This window comes from Anoplophora glabripennis, unplaced genomic scaffold (assembly GCF_000390285.2).
Source record: "Anoplophora glabripennis isolate ALB-LARVAE unplaced genomic scaffold, Agla_2.0 scaffold271, whole genome shotgun sequence".
In the NCBI taxonomy this organism is placed as follows: Eukaryota; Metazoa; Arthropoda; class Insecta; order Coleoptera; family Cerambycidae; genus Anoplophora; species Anoplophora glabripennis.
This window is the reverse complement of record NW_019416359.1, coordinates 560,919-576,443: the sequence shown is the minus strand read 5'-3', so window position 1 is coordinate 576,443 and position 15,525 is coordinate 560,919.

Genomic DNA, 15,525 nt, shown 5'->3' with positions numbered 1-15,525 from the left:
CGTTTTTGACATATTCGTACTCAGAAAAATGTGCTCTATCGAAATCCGTGGAAAAAAATATGGGCTGCCATTTAAAAAAATTGCCGATGACGTCATACATCAAAAACAAACGAAACAAAATAAAAGTCGATGGCTGAAAAAAGTGACATTTTATAAACTAAAGTTGACGTGTCCGAGGATTTCCTGTCAAAACCCTTCAATAACGATTTTTCGAATTTATTCCAAACTTTACGAGCTCTGTGTATGACTCTGTACAAGACAATCCAAAGATGTCACTTAGGAAAAGGTCAGAAAATATAGATATTAGCAGATCCCATATTCAAAGAATTTTAGTATACAAAAAATCTATAAATTCAAATCAGTGTTTAATCATAAATTGCTTGATGGAGATGAGGTCCAAGGTCGTCCCTTGGACTCTTGTTAAGAATGGTCGAGAAACTGATTGAAAACAGGTTCTTTCATCACAGGATTTTATTTACTGACAACATCACAACTAACAGTGTGGTTTCCTCTCAAAATTGTAGATACTGGGTTAAATATAATCCAAATATTTGATTGATAAAGATTTAAAAAAGTAAATGTCTGGTATGGAATAAAGTATCATAAAATAATTGGTCCTTACTTTTTGGAAGAAAATCTGAATCAAAATTCGTATTTGGAAATTCTCAATAATTTTGTTATGACAGAACTAGATAGCGAAAATTTAGATTTCAGAAGAAAACTAATACTTCAACAAAACGAATGCCCTGCACATTCCATACTTCTAGTGAGAAACTGAATGATTCACTTTCCGAATAAGTGGACTTGTCCCTATTAGATTAGTCCAATAAAGGCATATTATTATTTATTATTATTATTATTATTATAATCATTATTATTATTTCTTATGGTGATACCTAAGTAAAATCAACAGTTACAGTTGATACATGAAACATTACCGATTCCTTGGCATTTCACAATTCGTTGCTCCAGGGTTAGTATTATTAATAAGAATTATTTGGTAGGCAGTTAATAAAAATAAGCTGTTGACTTTGATATTGATACGATAAGGTATTCATGGTAATTATATGCTATGTAAGATAGTTAAAAATCGCTTCTTCTTATTTGCAAAATGTGACTATTTACATTTTTTGACTTAACCCCGTCAGCATTTCCTGAGTTCTCGAACAACTTTGTTAAATACCTACAGTTTTTAATGAAAATAAAAATTAAAGGCATTTTGCTTCGGAAAAATTTCACATTCTGAATTGTTTTGGACGCTCTATATGTTTTATTACATATTTGATTGGCTGCCCATGGCTTTCCAAGATAAGCAAAACTTTTTATCAAGAATAACTTTTTCTCGAAAAATCAACAATAAAAAAAGTTTACAAGAGTACGGTACCCTATCCGGGAACACAATGTATAAAACAAACATTTATCTGTAACATTGCTATAATATATCAATGAGGATAGACGCTGCAGAAATTTGGCAACAAATATTTCTCATTAACGAATTATAAGCAAAATAATAATTCAAGATATATTTCCCCATTTTCACTGATTATGCCTGCACTTTTAGACATTTTTAAAAATTCAGCTAAGCTAAGAATTAGTGAAATTAGGCGGCAAATCGTTTTGGCATTGAATTTGATAACTATCTGTGAAATAGAACTCCTTTTTCGTTACGGTTTCTACCAAGCATATGACGAATGTATGACCTTGCACATCAGAAAAAATCCACTCGATTGTTTTAAATTAAGATTAGCCCAGAAAAAAATAACGCCTGTGTAAATTGATTACGTTTAAAAGACATTGACTAACAAAAATATAAAAAAATCCTGAATACGAGATACAATACCTGATTCAATTGTTTATTTCGCTTCACAACTGATAAAAATATTCCAGGTTTGGCAACAGTGCACCACCAACTCCACCATAATAAATCATAGGAAACTGATAAGTTCCCAATAATAATAATAATGTGGTATGTTCAACACTGACATTTAACCTCGGCCATTCCTATAGCCTTATCTTTGAAAGCAGTTGTTAATTATTGCCACAGAAATTGCCCGCTTTGTTTTATTTAATATTAACGTAGGGAATGTTGCAATAATTGTTTTATGACCATTGCGATATAATAAATGGTACTAATTTCCTGAATACATACAGGGTGTACCATTGAAAACTTTGCACCCGGCTTATTTTGAACTACGTTCCAAAATATTAAAATTGCCGCGACACATCCATTTTGTTTTCGAGGGGGACACATGTTAGCGTTAAATATAGACTCGCCAGAACAACCCCCTTCGCGGGGGCTCATTCAACTTTGGAATCTTAAATGGCACTCTAGGTCGAATGACACCTCATTCGAAAAAAAAAATATACTTATGCTTAGATTTCCTATCACTTTATCTAACACTCATATGCAAAATTCAGTTCGGTTGTCAAAATCATTTCCATAAAGTTCTTGGCAAAGCTAGATGAAATCTGTGTTTTTTAAGAATTCTTGAAATACTTGCTTGACTAACGTTATTATTTTTGGATATCTGATTTTGACTAATACTGGGATTTTGGATAACTGAACCAAGTATACCGTAAAAATATGTTCTTCGTCTTCTATGCAACTAGATACATCGGAACTTTTATACTACAACTACACGAAATGGTGCAAAGAACGATTATTTGGCGTATTCTGTAAAAACGCGATGACTAGCTATGAACACCCTAATACTATTCGAGAGGTAATTAAAAATTACATTTTCTGGATAAATTAGAAAATACGGCATTCTATTTAAATTAACTATAGTTACAGCCAGTTAAGGGGTTCTTATATGATTAATTTTAATTTTTGGACACTCTGTATAAGATGGCAAGTTTATTATGATACGTATGTAAAATATGATCTACTGTTACACTTCACTGTAAATTTCGTTTACATACCTGATATACTTCTTAGGTATTTGAAATAATAAAATTAGGTTACATTTTGATAAAATCCAAATTATTTAAAAAACCTTAAGGTTTAGATATTATAAACCTTATTAAAACAGACACTTATTTTGATCGGAGATTCCAAAAATGTAATAATATACATTTCCATTTAAAAAACATAACTGGTACATTTAGGACATTTGGGACACCCTGTATAATACGAAAATAATTTTAAAAAGTAACTGTAATAGACCCGGATATATCCCAAAAGAGAAACTTTTAGAAAGCCTCGTATTTTGGCCACAATATTCCGTGCCGTATAGCGTGAATAACCCTGTATATTTGAAGAACGTTTTGATGTCTGTTTGAGAACAGCTTCTTTATAATACCAATAATAAGTTTATTTCAAATTGTATATTCGTAAATAGGATATACGTAGGAGAAATGAGTGAATAAGTCCTGAAATTTCAAAAATTCACTCCACTTTCTAATCCCCGGCAAAAGTAGATAACCATGTTCGAGGAAACCTAGACAATACTCCATATGAAACGCAGACAAAATTTTCGACGATGTTTTGAAAATTTTCCAATAAACTCTCTACGAAGTTCCAAGTAGTCCCTAATTATCAAAGCCGCAGTAGACAACACCGACGGGAGCCAGTGCTGTTGGCAGAGTGGCAAAAAAAACACCTCAGTTTCAAATTTGGGAAAAAAATCCCAAATATGTAGAAATTCGGGTTGAAGTAGAACAACATGATTGTAAACTACCATGTTCAACTACAGGTCAGCAAGAGATTCGAAGACATAGGCAAAATTCAGTGAGGTCACATGCAGAACCTCAGCGGACTCATCATAGGGGGTGTTCGAACGTCGACTCTGGCACCTTACAAATCATTAGCCAAATATTAGAAATAATCAAATTTTCTTATTTCAAAACATTGTCGAAAATTTTCAAAGCTCTGCGAGCACATCGATCCCGGCCTGGAACTTACATTTAGTTGCCAAACCACCCAGGAATCTCTGAGCCTTCGGCGACGATCCCACGAAATACAACAAACAGGAGACCTCAAAGTAAAGCGAAGCCTCCAAAAAGACATCGAAATAACACAAGAGTGATCACACTCGAAGTGCTAAAAACAAACATTAGTGCAAAAGGCGGGTCACCCGACAAGAGCGACGCACTCAGGCGTCCGTTGAGGGTAGGTACTTCGTGACAGAGATCGGGAAAGAAATGTTTTTTCCGCAACAAAGAAAACCCGGTGAAATGACATGTTAAACCCGGAGTCCGGAGATGAACCATTAAAACCCAAAGAGTCCGGGTCAAATCCGGAGATCTGGCAACCCTAGTTGAGGTAGTGTGAGAGAAAATCCTTAACAGCAGACGATAATCCCAGCACCGCAGGCGATAAACAAGAATTTCAAATTACAAATACAGTCTTCTCCAAACTAAAGGTTTGGAATAACGTAGGTAATCCTCAAAAACGTAATCCGGTACAATAGAGACACTGATTAAGCTGATGAAAAAAGCGGATCAAATAGCGAACGTAACATTTCTCCATTTATTTTTAAGAAAATTAATTCGATTAAGGAAAACATCGTCCTGTATATGACAATAAACTTCAGTTAAATAATTATAACTTTCAAATGTTTGAAATTACTACTTATGCCATGTAAAATTTTATTTTTTTCTCACGTTATTTTCGGGGCGTACCTTTTTTCTAAATATCATTAATTATTTTTTTGTGTGTGTAAAGTATGGCTATGGGTCATTAAGAATCCTCTCAAATGCTACCTTTTAGGCTGAGGATAATTATTATCCAATTATGTTATTATTTAGATTTACATAATTGTCTCTACAGAGCTTCATCATACGTTTCAGAACAATGGGGTTCTACTCTAGTGGCAATGAAATAAAAAAAGGTAAACGTATTATCATTTCTTGATAGATCTTAATTACCCTAAAATTATTTGTATATACAGATGCATTTTCTTAATGTGGAATTGGGACAAACCGGAAAATTAGAAAACAACTGTTTCCTGCTTGAAAAAAAAATTGGGAAAAATTGAGAAACTGAAAAATACTTATTAAAATATTCTTATATAATTCACAAAGGTAAATACAGTATAGGTATATATTTTTTAAAATATCAACAAGAAATAAAAAAAACAAAATTAAAGATCTAACAAATCAACATTTAAAACGTTTATTTTTTCTACGAAATTTCAACAAAAAAGCAAACTAAACCAAATTCAGACAAACGCATTATTTTGCAAATCCCTTAAATAAAAAATCTTTAGATCAACATTAGACAGGGCCAAAAAATCGACTATTTTTTTTTTGAAAGATATATCGAGAATCATTTAGAATGACGAAAAAAAAAATATCGAGTTGAGCCCTTAATATTAGTTTTAAGAGATCGCTAGTTTCGATTTTTTATTTCTGATCCCATTCTTGCGTTAAAACTGCCAAACCATCGAGGTAAAAAAAAATATCTACATATATCCTTGAAGGAAATTAAATGCCCTACAAAAAAGGGCTGACTGAAAATTTTTTTCAGTCGAGCCGTTTCTATGTTATCAAGCCTTGAAAATTGAATTTTTTTTCGATTTGACTTTTTAATTTTGGAATTTTGTAAATAACGAACAAATTAATATCTGAAATAGGACAATACAGATTTTCGAAGGAAATTTAATGCTCTACAAAAACGGTCATTTTTGCATAAATTTACTCCTTCAAAAGTTATTCACGATTGAAGTAAAAATTAAATTTGTTTTTTTTCGTAAGTCCCCTCTACATTCAAAAACTTTTTTTTGGATACGTTCCGAATCACGTTATCAGATGAGAATTTTACTAACAACTTGACTTAACTTGGTACCTTTTAATGTAATAAAGGTTTTGTGTTTAAAAAATTGTTTCATTTTCCTTAAAATAAATCAATTTGAAACTTCTTCAAAAATTCGAAAGAATTCAATTATGAAATCAAGCTGAAGGATTTCATAACTAACTTTTTGCTTATTTTTATTGATATATCAATAGAATTTTAAAGCAACCGACAGCACTTCTAAGTTTCAGAATTTGTATCATCAAAGGACATAAAATATTGCCCAAATTTTTTTATTTAACTGGCGATTTATGATTTAACATTTTAATAAATAAAACTTTGTGACAAAAGGATCACTGTTGACTTATAACTGAGACTATAAAATTCTTCACGACACAATGATCACTATAATATGTTACATAGTTTCGAAAACCAATTTTCGTTATCAAAACTTTTATTCTCAAATTAACTTAAAATAAATGCAACAAATAAATAATTATAGAGATAATATATTGCACGTAGGAAACATTTTGTTTAAAATGAACTTTCCTCTTTCAGTTTGACACCATAATTTAAAAATGCCTAGGTATATATCAGATGCAAAGTAACTATTATTTATATCATTTTAACACTTGAAAATGATGAATACATATTGAGAATAATTAAAAAGGAATTATTATAAAAATATTTATTACTTTTAATAGGTGTCTGGGAGCGTGTATGACTAGGATAGCCAATGAACTGTCTGGATATAAATGGAATATATTAAATTAACTTGAAAAAAACAAACACACGAGTCAGTTATTTCGAATTCCGTATAAACCTAAAATATTCGGCTCATTAAACAGAACAACATTTCTAAATTAAGCATCGTTTAAAACTGGACTGGAGGAATAGTTCCCGTAAAATGTTCCATTTGCTGAACAATTTGCAACAACAGCACTTTAAGCGCTACTTCAGTGACCGAGCTGGATGAACTCATGTGAGATAATTAATACCTCGAGATTATATGCTAATTCTAAGTTGGCAACTCTAATTATATTCATATAAAGCAATAACGCTGGTTATAGTCTCAAATACGTCACAGTCCTAGAATAGGGAGATATAGCAGCAGCCAAAACTGCTTAACAGACACCAATTTGGATTATCAATTGTTTCCATTACTAACAGACTCTTTTAGTGTGACGTCACATATTTAGGCAATCCCCTACAAATTGTCATAGTTGAAATTGAGCAGACCGAATCTGATCCGTGTGTACTATTTACACATAGATACTATAAAAATGAACAACTTCAAATTAATTTATTTTTACAAGGATTTGGAAGTATTTAAGAACAACCAACACGTGTTTCGTAAAATAGATACACTAATGTGTTTAAAATTTACAAAAAAACGACATAAATGAATATTCCTAAATTTAAATAAAGTAACAATTTAACATTAGCGTGTTATTCCTAATGCGCATTCTCGGGAAGAATAGGCGCATACGCAGGCGAGATCTTGTTGATATATCATAGCTGTCATCATTAGCGTATTTTATTTATTTATTTATTTATTGATGAACAATCTACAGATCACAATGATCCAATTACAGAGTGTTACCCGTTTATTATAAAATATTTAGCCTAAGATGTACTAATCTAAACATATAAAACAAGAAAAAAAAAAACAGATAAGAAAGAGAAAAACATGAAAAAGGACATACTTAAGGACAGACGTATAAAGTTAGTTACGCTAAGCTAATTGACCAATAACAGCATCAGTACTCAAACAAGATTTTAAATTTTTAACAAAGACTTTAAATGTATCACTATATATATCACAGTTATTCTGCAGTAAGTTATATTTAAGGCACATGTTGATTAAAGGTGACCGTAATTGATAATTTGTTCTAACAATCTCACAATGAAACGTGCAATATTGCCTTGTTTTTTGACAGGGGATAGATATATTAATTTTACCCAATACAACTTCATCTTTTGTAATGTTGTTTACAAATTTATATAAATACAGTATTTGTTGAAAGGAACGCATATTATGTAAAGTTAATTAGTTATAATTATTATAAATTAAATTTTGATGATAATTATGACCTCTGCTATACTGCCCAGTAGTTACGTTAGTTATATATGTAGCATGTTTAATAAATCTTTTTTGACATAGCAATTGAAGAGGGATATTAAAGTTTTCATCGACGTGAAATTTTGCGAGTTTCTTATGATAAAACCTAAATTTTTTACTGCCTGACTAACAACACCAATAACATGTTTATTGAATGACAATTTCGAATCAAATAGTACACCTAGGTCCCTTGCCTCCTCAACTGCCTGCAGATGAACACCATCTATGCTGTACATAAAGTTAATAGGATTCTTTTGCAATGTGTATGTCATTCGCTTACATTTGTTTATGTTAAAGGATAATTTATTTCTTACTGACCAGTTAAAAACATTATTTAAATCTTCTTGCAACTGTATAGAATCTGTTAAATTCTCTACTTCTTTAAATATTTTCAAGTCATCAGCAAACAATTTCTCTTCTTTTGTTCAATCTTGGCATTTTCCAGTTCTACTAAGTATTTTTATTGTTTTTCTTGGTACTGTACTGTATCAGTGTGTTTATTGAGTGTTTATTTCTTCAAGTGGTTTATTATAGACGTACCCTTAACCGTAACCAAACTTTTCTTGAATGATATCCTGTGGCGAGGCTACTTCGCTTTCATGAAATTATCTCAGTAACATTGATATAATTTTAATTTATTAATTACTATAAAAGTCAATATTGTTCTATAAATTTAAATATATAAATTCTATAATTAGGTCATGACAAAGAAGACATTTCTTTGGCACTTATGTACAACGTAAAAATATTGATAAATTCTTCATAACAATGTGTACTGTGGGGTTGCCTATAATTTGGGGTATGTGACGTTACTACTAAAAAGGTCTATTAATTATATTTAATGCCATATTTTTACAGTAAAATGCATAATTGCAAAGTAATCATACTGCATTTAATTTTTTTTTATGTAAAATTTGTAAACGGAAAGTTTCAGATTATTTTAAGAACGCTGAAAATTAAGAAAACGGTTTATTTTATTCTACATGGTAATTCAGTTAAATTTATAAGAAATAGACTTAAATTTCCTGATACCATAAATGAACCTTCAGCGAGATATTTGAAATTTTTCAATTCTATTAATATTCATTTTGTGAAGAGGTCCCTAAACAATGTCATAATAATAAAATTAGCAAAAAATTAAAGTATCACAGAGTTGAATTTTAAGCTTACATGAAAGAATATGATGGCTCGTATATATAGGGTGATTCACAACTTATCCAAAAAAATAGATGCGGCATGAGAAATGGAGCCAATATTGTAAAAAAATTTTTGTAAAATCCTTAGTTTCTGAGAAAAAAATTATTGAAGTTATAGCACATTAAACCACTACATAGCTGGACAACTGTAGTCTCTAGCGTCATTCGCATTACGCGTGGAGAGCCATGTGACTCCTAATACTGAAATCCGTCGTTGCGGTAGTTTTTACCTGTTATCTGTGTTATTTACATCAGTTTTTTAGTAGTTAGTGTCAAAAAATGGCTTGCGTGTATAGCAACTCAGAGTTGATGGATATCGTTTTAATTTATGGCGAAGCAAGACAACATTTGTATTATGGTGAAGTATTTGTGTTATGGTGAAGCAAGATATCATTTGTGTTAGTTAGTTAATTATTAATTTTATTAATTAATAACGGCAAAAGCAGTTGAATTTGCCGATATAAAATAGGTGCGATAAAATTCTATTTACATATTTCTTTCCTTGCGAAAGTTTTTGTCCGTTTTTATCACACCGCCATGACGGTCGCATTGTGCTAGGTCAGGTTTTACACTGGACCAGTTTCCAGTGCCGTGCAGAAGTGTATTTTTAAATCAATTTCGAACTGACCTTTTTGATTTTTTCTTTACAAAATTGTATTTGTAAGGCTCCCCTGTACACCCAGAATTTTTTTTTTTTGGATAAGTTCTGAATCACCCTGTATTTTCAGGCTATCGTAGACCTTTTGAATATTTATGTATTCGTTACTTTACTGTGTTATTTCAAACATAGGTCCCTGTCTAATATACCGATATGTCTAGCTACTTTTTTTACAAGTAAATTCGTGCCCTAACATTGCGCTTTTAGTCTTTTATTCAATCGTGTACCTGAATTTATCGAATATGTTGACAGTAGATTTTTACGTTTTACTGAGAATTCAACCATGCGATTCATATCAACACTTAAGGTCGTTTTAGCACGAGATACTTATTTTGATCGAAGGAAAAAATAAATTTGTGTCATCTAAATACAAAGGGTGTTCCTTACTATATTGTAAACATTTTTATAAGTTACAAGTATATATTTTAAACAGAAGCGATCCAAGAAAAGAACACTGAGGTATTCCACATAAGGCGATATCCCTGAAATGACTCTCTTTTAACAGTTTCTACAAACATAATTCTATTATTGAAACAACAATCCATAAGTTTTATTGAATTTACGGAGAATCCATTAGTCAAATGTAAAACAGACAGCAAGCGCTTGTGATTAATTTTATCAGATGCTTTAGAGTTTCGAGCAATCCGAAAACACACGAACAGTGGTTTTTGCATGTTCAGTAGCCCTAACAATATCATCGACTATGTTAAGTAGCGCCATTATACAACTAACTCAAATGTTCACATTTTTGATAATTCACACATATTCCACAACCTTTGAAATAATTGGTAAAATATAGAGGACTCATATTTGGAATTATCATGAAACATACAAAGTAATTAGCAAAAATTTACAATATTAAAAGAAAAGGGAATATTCTCAAACAACTTCAAAGAATCATATTTAAATAAATGAGATTTTACTATTTGCAATTATTTTTTTTTCTTTTTTTTAGATTACATACAAGATTGAAAGATTTTTCACAATAAAATTTCATTACATTTCACTCCACAATCCTCTCCTGAACTAACATAATTTAAATCTAAAAGCAAGAATTTACAATCACAAATTATCTACGCCTTGTATACATAGTTTTAATAGTCCTTTTAGACTGCAAACATTAAAATCTTACGCAACCTTGTCTAAAAAATAAGCTGCCTGCCCGTCCTTTTTGGTCATTAAACCGTATTTTTCAAATATCTTACCGTTATGAATCATATACATAATCGATTTGTCAGACCTTTGTATTTTATTGTCCTTAATTTACGACCGGTGAAGGAATGCTAGATTTTCAGTTATGTTATTTATTAAATGGTAAAGTTGGTCGTACACTTGCCGATTTGTCTTCGGGATCGGTTCTACAAAGAATGTTATGACGAGCAAACATTTTTTTCTATTGCAACGAGCGTTCAAATTAAAACGTGGTCGAAGTTGGCTCTGACACATTTGGCCGTAGGGCGTAGCTTATAGCGACCAACTTAACCTCATTTCTCAACGAGCTGTATAGCAGCTGTCAGTTTCAATAACGTTATTGACTATATAACTTTATTTTAAAGAATAATCGTGATAACAATAACAAACAATTAAAGCGGAGCTGTGGAAAGTCCTTGTTATAACACTTAAATGAAACCAGGCTTCATCAGAAAAAAAGGTGATGTTATGAAGTTCACCGTAGTTGTTTAAAAACCATTCACAAAATACAGCCCGTCGCGGAAAATCAACTTCATGAAGTTCTTGCTGACAAGTTAAACGATAGGAGAACAAACGCAAATCTTTTTTTAACACTGTGTGGCAGGTACCGACTGATACTCCCACCATTTGTGATAAAACACGTACAGAAGTTCTTGGCGCATTTTCCATTATTTGTTGGACATTTTCTTTTAATTCTTCAGTCCGCTTTTTAGGTCGGCCGCTTCCTTCTTTTCTTGTTACACTGCCCGTTTCACGAAAAACATTAACACAACGCTGAACTGCACTTTGAAAAATTTTGTACTCAACAACGCCGGGAAATTGATTTTGAAATTCTATGAAACATTCCTCAATAGAATACTTCCATATTCCATCAATCTTGCGTCCATTTCTAAAGTAGGACTCTATGATAAACACTTTTTGTTCTTGAGAAAACACCATTTTAAACGCTTTTTAAAACGAAAATATTCAAATTGATAGCGGCGATATAGCGCTTTGACAGATGACGTTTAAGTTCATTTGCTATACGCTACGCCCTACGTCCAAATTTTCAGAACCAACTTGACCACGTTTTTATTTGAACGCTCGTTACTTAAATAAAGTGGAAAAAAAATTGAAACATTTTTTTCATTCACCATATTCGCATCATTGGTCTCATCAAGACCTTCATCAACAAAAATTTCAAGTCCCCAAGGAGCTCCACGATGTGAAGGAAATGTTGTTATATTCATTTTCTCATGCCATGATGATTTTCATGTACAAGTAGATAATTCTTTGTTTGAAAAATGCAGAGGTAAACCTGCTAACGAAGCGAGGTTTTGAAACAGTTGAATGGCTGTTGAAATTTATTTTCTTGGGATCTTTCCTTTCGCATTGCTTTCTGCTTACTAAGCCGGCTATGATTGAAACTTCCATCAGCAATCCGCCAGCGGCGCAGCCTGGGACCGATTTAAGGGGTTTGTATTGAAATAAAGGAATCTTAAAAAAGAACAGCAGCGTCAGTTATTTATAATGCATGTGTGGGCATGAAGGTTTTTTTGTGAAAGAGAATAAAAGTTTCGATTAAAATTGATTTAGGGTACGCGAGATATTTTCGGAACGATTGTATTTCTACGTGAGATAATGAATGTTTGCTGATATTGCGGGTATAATTCAATGTTGCTCGTGGTATTAGTACGCAGAGTAGTTGTTTCCCGCAAGATCATTAGTTTCAAAGAATATATTTCTGTTGCCAGTTCTCGATTTCTTTCCTTTTGAATATTTTTATACAAGCCCCCAAATATCCACGAAAGTTCCCAATGTCTACAAATCTGTTTATGTGGCCTTTAAAGATATTCCAATAGCTCACGCATGTCCAAATAATTGGTGGATGTAAAATTTATTATAAAATTAGCTGCATAAATAACTTTTTTATAGGTAACTTAGAATAGAATTATTCTGTTATTAAACCGTTATATTTCAAGTAAAAAACAGGAGTAAATTTTCTATATTAAAAATGTTTTTTATACACATTTTGCTACCGTCTCTAGTAAAACCCTCAATTTCGGGATATAATTGACTTGCTGAGACAGTTTATAGTATACAGTCTACCGTGAAGTGGTTACGAAACCAATTTATTTTTTTCTACTCCATTGAAATGAAGGCGAAAGATTGTTCGTAAGTTGATAGGTTCAGTAATCTAAAGTTTTCATCTATTTATCTCCCTCCTTATAAAGCTGCTTATTTTCTACTGTATTAATTCTATCTTTGACTGCAATTTCCTGTTTTTTGTTAGTTGTTTCTACTTAATATGTTAATGTTGTCTACGTTTGTTTTGAACTATTTTATCACACCAAACGAGTATGTTAGTAATAGAACGACAAATGTGTTAAAAGTGTTATCCGAGTTAAGTTTAAGTTCAAAAGTAGACGCAATTTCTTTTTACACTTGCTGTTGCAAGTGTTGCTTTATTGTGATATGATCCAGTTTATTATTTTAATTAAAACCTAAATAAATGAAATTTACGTATCTATTATTATTAATCCGTTTTTTCATTTGGCATATTCTTTCGTTTTTTAATATCTCTTGGGTTTGTTATGTTTTCATTTTCCTCTTTATATAGGGTGTAAATGAATAAGAAAAAATGCAGGTGGTGATTCCTTGTTGAAAAATAAGGTGGGTCTTTCATATAAATCTCATTTGAACATCCCCTTTGAAGATACAACCGCTTAAATAGGGTGCCAAAAGTAGTTTTTAATTTTTTTCCGAAATACCAAAAATTAAGTAGACGTTTTCTGCTATCCAGAAAGCACTCAGTAAACAATTTGTTGATTTTCCTCTACGGTTGTAAGGGGTAGAAAAAGCCACCCCTAAGACTTGTTTCATACGCAACTTTCTTTTCTTAAGAATATCTAATCATTTAAAAATTCATTTCAGATAGCCTGATTCATTTTAAACAAAAAAGGTATATCTTGTAATTTTTCCTAAAATTAACGACTTCTGACCAAAAAATGTATTTAAAATCAATTACATGGTATGATTGGCAAAGGGCTGAAATTTGATCGAACTGTAATTTATCTAGTAGGCGGCTAACGCATTGACATTTTGCAATGACAACTTAATTAATGCTATAATTTTATTAAATATGAGAAGAAAGAAACATTAATCATTTAAGATAATTTATATTGTTCTTAATAATTTTTTTTGTTTTTTGTTTACAATTATTCAGGCTATGTCAAATGAATTTTTAAATGGTAAGGTAGTAATAAGAAAAAAAGTGACGTATGAAACAAGAGTGGGTGGCTTTTTCTACTCCTTTAAACCGTAGGGGAAAATCAACAAATTGTTTTGTACCTTTTCGATAGCAGAAAACGTCTACTTAATTTCATTTCTGTCACTTTTTGATGTTACAGAAAAAAATTAAAAACTACTCTTTTAGAAATTTGTTAGAGAAAAAAATATTTTTAAAACTTCTGACGCTTGGAGTTAATGAATGAATGTTAATATGAAAAGTATTTCATAACAATAATGACTCCATATTTTTTTAAACTACCACGGACAGATAACAGATACACTATTTGAAAAAATGAAAGGAACAAAAAATTTTCATGAATTTTTTAGTGATTTTCGGAAGGCTGTACCACCGTGAAAAGTGGTCGTATTGAGATAAACAAAAAAGGCTGTAAGACTTTCAAGTTCTTTAGACAAAAATTTTTTTGGCACCCTCTTTAAGCGGTTGTATCTCCACAAGAGTTGTTCAAATGAGATTTTTTATATGAAAGAAAGACTCAACTTATTTTTCGACAGGGAAACCCCCTGAATAATTTCCAACTTATTTATTTACACCCTGTAGGTATATTTTTCAAATTTATTTCTTCCTATCGTACTCTTCAATATTATCTGTCGTTTTATTATTATCATAATCAGGGAATATGTAATTTACTAAAATTACTTAAACTGTAAACGATACCCTCTATGGAAAATATCAATGTTTAGCCAACATTTTCTTATTCGTTGATGCACGTCTTGTTCGAATTGTGGTCTATACAACAGATGGTGCACATTTCATGCCTCATCCACTTGCGAGACCCCCTAAAAGCGACGGATTCCCACGGCGCGCCACTGGGTTCTTTATCTAATGACTCTCGGCGTCCAAACAGAGGATCCATTTTACTTTATTTATACACGGGTAGATGCATCGCTGTATCGTCGGGAGAAGTGCTGATACGAAATGTATCGAGGATTCCTCCGTAGCATTTAATGCCCTGAGAGATGGCATTATCTTGGAAGCATCGTAACTCATACTCGAATATGCGTCGCGGCTCATGACAATACCATCTTCCATCTTGCCGTTCGCGATAGTCCCTGACAACAGGTTATTTGTAAACAGGGATTGTGTTTGCATATCTTGAAAAGCAAACATTCGTTATTCAGTTCAATTTAGACAAGCTTACAAATTTGTTAGAGAAAAATATGTTTAAAAAACTTATTTTTACACTTGGAGTTAAAATAAATTACCTAATTTTTCAACACAATAATGAGTCCTCATTTTTTTAAACAACCACGGAGATCACAGAGCATTATATAAATAATCAAAGTGCTAATTGTAGTGTTGTTGATTGTGGAATTCTACAGGGACACATTTTTA